At 35.7% G+C, this 6,230-nt stretch overlaps 1 non-coding gene across 1 annotated transcript; it reads left to right on the top strand.

The window, feature by feature from the left end:
• Nucleotides 1-3,774: 3,774 nt before the first annotated feature.
• On the top strand, nucleotides 3,775-3,882 carry LOC116456396 (U6 spliceosomal RNA). Its single transcript, XR_004244631.1, has one exon. It is a non-coding gene; the product is annotated as a U6 spliceosomal RNA (small nuclear RNA).
• Nucleotides 3,883-6,230: the final 2,348 nt, after the last annotated feature.

Here is a 6,230-nt window from a genome sequence, read left to right as displayed (position 1 = left end):
TTCTAATGACATGCTTTTTCTCTTGTTGACAAATAAGAGCATTGATTTACAAACTTCCCTAGTGCATGTTGTAAAGAAAATAACTTCTGCACAGGAGCTACTTATAAAAATGCACTATATCCCCCTCCCCAAACCTTATCCAGAACAATTCTATATGCTAAAGATGCTTTTAGTATTGGATTATTAGTTTTTCATATGCATCAGCAACCAAAGCTAACAAGCATCTACCTGCTACCTCACATGGTTTCTGCATTTCAGTATTTTCTTGCCCACTTATGTGATGGTTACACATATTAAAGCTACCATACAAATTAGGTGAGGGTCATATTTGACAACTATTGTTCAGTTCGTGCTTCATAAGATTGACTGTTATGAAAATATTATATAGCTTTTGCACATTCCCAAACTCCATGAAGCTCTCATCCCTATGTAAATCTCTCATGTGTTCAATTTTGTATTGTGCAAAATTTAATAATTTGGCGTCATGTGCCAATGCCTGCAGAAATAAAACTTGAAATTATGGTTTTCAAGTTCCCATTGTTTATCCATGACTTTAATATATAGCTGGGTTTCTCACTTGAATTGTAACTCTGAAAGGATTGTAGCATGCCCACTTTTTTAATCAACTTGACACATAAGGGTGAAATTTTATGTACTACTTTTGAGCCTTCCTAGATGGTCGGAAACACACTGGAGAGATCAGAAGGAAAATCATGATAGTTTTGCACAGTGTCCAAGATTGTATTGCAGTTAATGGCACTTGCAAAGTTGGTGGTCTGGTAATTAAGTAAGAATCAATCCACAGCTCATGTGTTTGCATACAGTGGTTCTAAATGAGAAATCCTAAGTGGTCACTTGAACTTTTATGGCAAGGAGTCAAATTCTTCTGTAAAATGTGCACAAGCAATTCTTGCTGCCTTCAGCAAGCATAAATCTTATACTGAGTGAAATATTCTCTCTTCCTCTCTGTGGAAATGCTACAAACAATAATTTCCCAACACACTATAATACATTTATGGAATAGAAAGGATAGATGTAAATAATGTTGAAGGCCAATTCTCATGTCACATGAAATGAATGTGTAAAAGAAACCAGGTGAAATCACTGATTTATCTTTCTGTTTTTGCAAGCTTATGTTTAAATTATTACATCTCAATTGCCTCAAATGTTTTCTTCTACTCTGACTTAAAAAGCAGTTCCAAATTCTATTTAATTTTAGCATTAAACAACTGTGTTGTTGCTGATAAAACATCAATGTAAACTGTGATTTTCCTACTACATTATCTAAGTAAATACAAGTTACAAAATCCACTTATGTACAGAGAGTGGATAAACCCAGGCACATTCTGATCTAATCTACAGTTCTTTGCTCTTTTTAAATGTCTGTGACCAAGATTATTTTAACTTTAGATTACTTTTTTTTTTACTCTTCTGGCTATCCATGAATAACTACTTCAATGTGATAAGTAATTTAAACACAACTCTTTCAGACAGTGGTCCTGTACTTTTCATTATATATGCGGATCTTCCTATAGAAAGTAGTTCAGATTTCAATTCTAAATGGTGAATCAATGTACAGAAATTTAACTTTATTATTGACAAAGAGAAATGTAAATGAATGATTGAAATATGTTCAGCACTGAATGAAAATAAAATCCTATCTCCAAAGTTGGAATGCATATTTTAGTAAATTTATGTATTATTGCATGAAATAAGTAATCATACAAAATATTGAATGGTTTTATGATAATATGGACACTTAATCCATAGCATTAAAATCTACCCACTTCCCCGATTTATGGAATGAGTTAATGATAACCTCTAAATCATTGGATCATTGTCAGTAATAGAGAAGAATATTATACAAAAAGTATACTATATTTATTTGGAATATTATATCATGTGCTCTCATCTTTTTATTAGAAAAAATAATTCTATAATTTTAAAATATGATAATAAATCCTTATAGTACTAAACAAGCTGACACAGTTTGTTACACACGTACAATATGAGAGCAATATGAAAATGTGTTTAAAAAAGTAAGTGTTGCACTAAAAAGTAATTTTTTAATTTTTATTTTATGTTCAGGGATACATGTGCAGGTTTGTTATATAGGTAAACTCATGTCATGGGGGTGTGTATACAGATTATTTTATCATCCATGGACTAAGCCTAGTACACAATAGTTATTTCTTCTGCTCCTCTCCCTTCTCCCATCCTCCACCCTCCAGCAGGCCCCAGTGTCTGCTGTTCCCCTCTTTGTGTCCATGTACACTCATCATTTAGTTCCCACTTATAAGTGAGAAAATGTGGTGGTTGGTTTCATATTCCTGTGTGAGTTTGCTAAGAATAATGGTCTCCAGCTCCATCCATGTCCCTGCAAAGGACATGATCTCATTCTTTTTATGGCTTCATAGTATTTCATGGTGTATACATAGTACATTTCCTTTATCTAGTCTACCATTGATAGGTATTTAGGTTGACTCCACGTCTTTGCTATTGTGAATAGTGCTACAGTGAACATACATGTGCATGTGTCTTTTTGACAGAATCATTTGTATTCCTTTGGGTATATATCCAGTAGTGAGACTGCTGGGTTGAATGGTAGTTTGGTTTTTAGCTCCTTGAAGAATCACCACACAGCTCTCTACAGTGGTTGAACTACTTTCCCCTCCCACCAGCAGTGTATAAGCGTTCTCTTTTCTCTGCATCCTCGTCAGCCTCAGCATCTGCTATTTTTTGACTTTGTAATAATAGCCATTCTGACTGGTGTGAGATGGTATCTCATTGTGGTTTTGATTTGCATTTCTCTAATGGTCAGTGATGCTGAGCTTTTTTTTCCACATGCCTTTTGGCCACCTGTATGTATGTCTTTTCTTGAAAAATGTCTTAATGGGATTGTTTGTATATTTTAGGTAAATTTGTTTAAGTTCCTTATAGATGCTGGATAGTACACCTTTGTCAGATCCATAGTTTGTCAATACTTTCTCCCATTCTATAGATTTACTGTTTACTCTGATGATAGTTTATTTTGCTGTGCAGAAGCGCTTTTGTGTAATTAGATCCCATTTGTCAATTTTTGCTTTTGTTTTCATTGCTTTTGGCATCTTCATCATGAAATCTTTGTCCATTCCTATGTCCAGAATGGTATTGCCCAGGTTGTCTTCTTGGGTTTTTATAGTTTTTGGTTGTAACTTAAATCTTTAATCCATCTTGAGTTGACTTTTGTGTATGGTGTAAGGAAGGGGTCTAGTTTCCATCTTCTGCATATGGCTAGCCTGTTATCCCAGCACCATTTATCAAATAGAGAGTTCTTTCTCCATTGCTTGTTTTTGTCAGCTACATTGAAGACCAAATTGTTGTAGATGTGTGACCCTATTTCTGGGCTCTCTACTCTGGTCCATTGGTCTATGTGTCTGTATTTGTACCAGTACCATCAGTACCATGCTGTTTTGGTTATTATAGACCTACAGTATAGTTTGAGTCAGGTAGTGTGATGCCTCCTGCTTTGTTCTTCATGCTTAGGATTGCCTTAAATATTTGGACTCTTTTGGTTCCATACGAGTTTTAAAGCAACATTTTCTATTTCTGTAATGAATGTCTTTAGTAGGTTGGTAGGAATAGCATTGAATCTGTAAATTGCTTTGGGCAGTATCACCATTTTAATGATATTGATTCTTCTTATCCATGATCATGGAATACTTTTTCATTTGTTGATGTTATCTGTGGTTTGTTTGAGCAGTGCTTTACTATTCTCATTGTAGAGATCTTTCTATGCTCGCTTCAGTAGCACAGATACAAAAATTGGAATGGTATGGAGAAGGTTAGCATGGCTTCTGCACAAGGATGAGCTCTTTCTCTTCCCTAGTTAACTGTATTCCTAGATATTTTATTATTTTTGTGGCAACTGTAAATGGGATTGCATCCCTGATTTGGCTCTTGGCTTGGCTGATGTTGGTGCATAGAAATGCTAGTGTTTTTTGTGTGTTGATTTTGTATCCTGAGATATTGCTGAAGTTGTTTATCAGCTGGAGGGGCTTTTGGGTCAAGACTATGGGGTTTTCTAGATATAGAATGATGTCACTTGCAAACAGGGATCATTTGACTTCTTCTCTTTCTATTTGGATGCCCTTTGTTTCTTTTTCTTGCCTGGTTGCCCTGGCCAGGACTTCCAATACTACATTGAATAGGAGTGGCGAGAGAAGACATCCTTGTCTTGTGCCAGTTTTCAAGGGGGTTGCTCCCAGCTTTTGCCCATTCAGTATAATGTTGGCTATGGGTTTGTCATAGACAGTTCTTACTATTTTGAGGTATGTTCCTTCAATACTTAGTTTGTTGAGAGTTTTTAACATGAAGTGACATTGAATTTTATTGAAAGCCTTTTCTGCATCTATTGAGATGATCATGTGTTTTTTTTTCTTTAGTTCTGTTTATGTGATGAGTCGTGTTTACTGATTTGCATATGTTGAACTAACCTTGCATCCTAGAGATAAAGCTTACTTGATCCTGGTGGATTAGCTTTTTTGATGTGCTGCTGGATTCGGTTTGACAGTGTTTTGTTTTGTTTGTTTGTTTGTTTGATATGGAGTTCTGTCACCCAGGATGGAGTGCAGTGGTGCAATTTCGGCTCACTGCAAACTCCACCTCCCAGGTTCAACTAATTCTCCTGCCTCAGCCTCCCGAGTAGCTGGGATTACAGGTGTGTGCCACCACACCCAGCTGATTTTTGTATTTTTAGTAGGGATGGGGTTTCACCATGATGCCCAGGCTGGACTCAAACTCATGATCTCAGGTGATGCACCTGCCTAGGCCTCCCAAAGTGCTGGGATTACAGGCATGAGCCACCGTGCCTTGTCCTATGGTTTGCTAGTGTTTTGTTGAAAATTTTTGCATCAATGTTCCTCAAAGATATTGACCTGAAGTTTTCTTTTTTTTTTGTTGTGTCTCTGCCAGGTTTTGATAACAGAATGCTATTTTCGTAGAATGAGTTGAGGAGTCTCACCTACTCAATTTTTGGAATAGTTTCAGTAGGAATGGCACCGGCTCTTCTTTGAACATCTGGTAGAATTTGGCTATGAATCTGTCTGGTCCTGGGCTTTTTTTTTTTGGTTGATAGGCTATTTATTACTGATTCAATTTCAGAGCTCATTATGGGTCTGTTCAGGGATACATTTCTTCCTGGTTCAGTCCTGGGAGGGTGTATGTGTCCAGGAATTTATCCATTTATTCTAAATTTTATAGTTTATGTGCATATAGGTGTTCATAACAGTCTTCTAGGGTTATTTGTATTTCTGTGGAATCAGGGGCAATATCCTATTTGTCTTTCCTAATTGTATTTATTTGGATCTTCTCTTTATTAGTCTAGCTAGTGGTCTATTATTTTATTAATTTTTCAAAAAACAGCTCTTGGATTCACTTATCTTTTGAATAATTTTTCACATTTTGGTCTCTTTGGTTTGGCTCTGATTTTGGTTATTTCTTGTCTCTGCTAGCTTTAGAATTGGTTTGCTCTTACTTCTCTAGTTATTTTAATTATGATGTTAGGTTGTTAGTTTGAGTTCTTTCTAACTTTTTGATGTGGACATTTAGTGCTATAAATTTTCTGCTTCACACTGCCTTTGCTGTGCCTCAGAGACTCTGGTATATTGTATCTTTGCTCTCATTAGTTTCAAAGAACTTCCTGATTGCTACCTTAATTTCATTATTTACCTATAAGTCATTCAGGGTCAGGTTGATTAATTTCCATGTAATTATATGGTTTGGAGCAATTTTCTGATTCTTGAATTCTAGTTTTATTGCACTGTGATTTGAGAGAGTGGTTGGTATGATTTCAGCTTTCTGCATTTGTTGAGGATTGTTTTATGTCCAAATATGTGATTGATTTTAGAGTACGTGCCATGTGGCAATGAGAAAAATGTATATGCCATTACTTTTAGGTGGAGAGTGCTATAGAAATCTATCAGGTCCATCTGTTCCAGTGTTGAGTTCAGGTCCCGATATCTTTGTTAATTTTCTGCCTTGATGGTCTGTCTAATACTGTCAGTGGGATGTTGAAGTATCCCACTATTATTGTGTGGGAGTTTAAGTCTCTTTGAAGGTCTCTAAGAACTTGCTTTATGAATCTAGGTACTCCTGTGTTGGGTGTGTATATATATATGATATCATATATATCATATATATCTCATATATGATATATATATCATATATATCTCATATGTATCTCATATATC

This window comes from Hylobates moloch, unplaced genomic scaffold (genome assembly GCF_009828535.3).
Source record: "Hylobates moloch isolate HMO894 unplaced genomic scaffold, HMol_V3 SCAFFOLD_16, whole genome shotgun sequence".
NCBI lineage: Eukaryota > Metazoa > Chordata > Mammalia > Primates > Hylobatidae > Hylobates > Hylobates moloch.
This window is presented reverse-complemented; position numbering and strand designations above follow the sequence as displayed.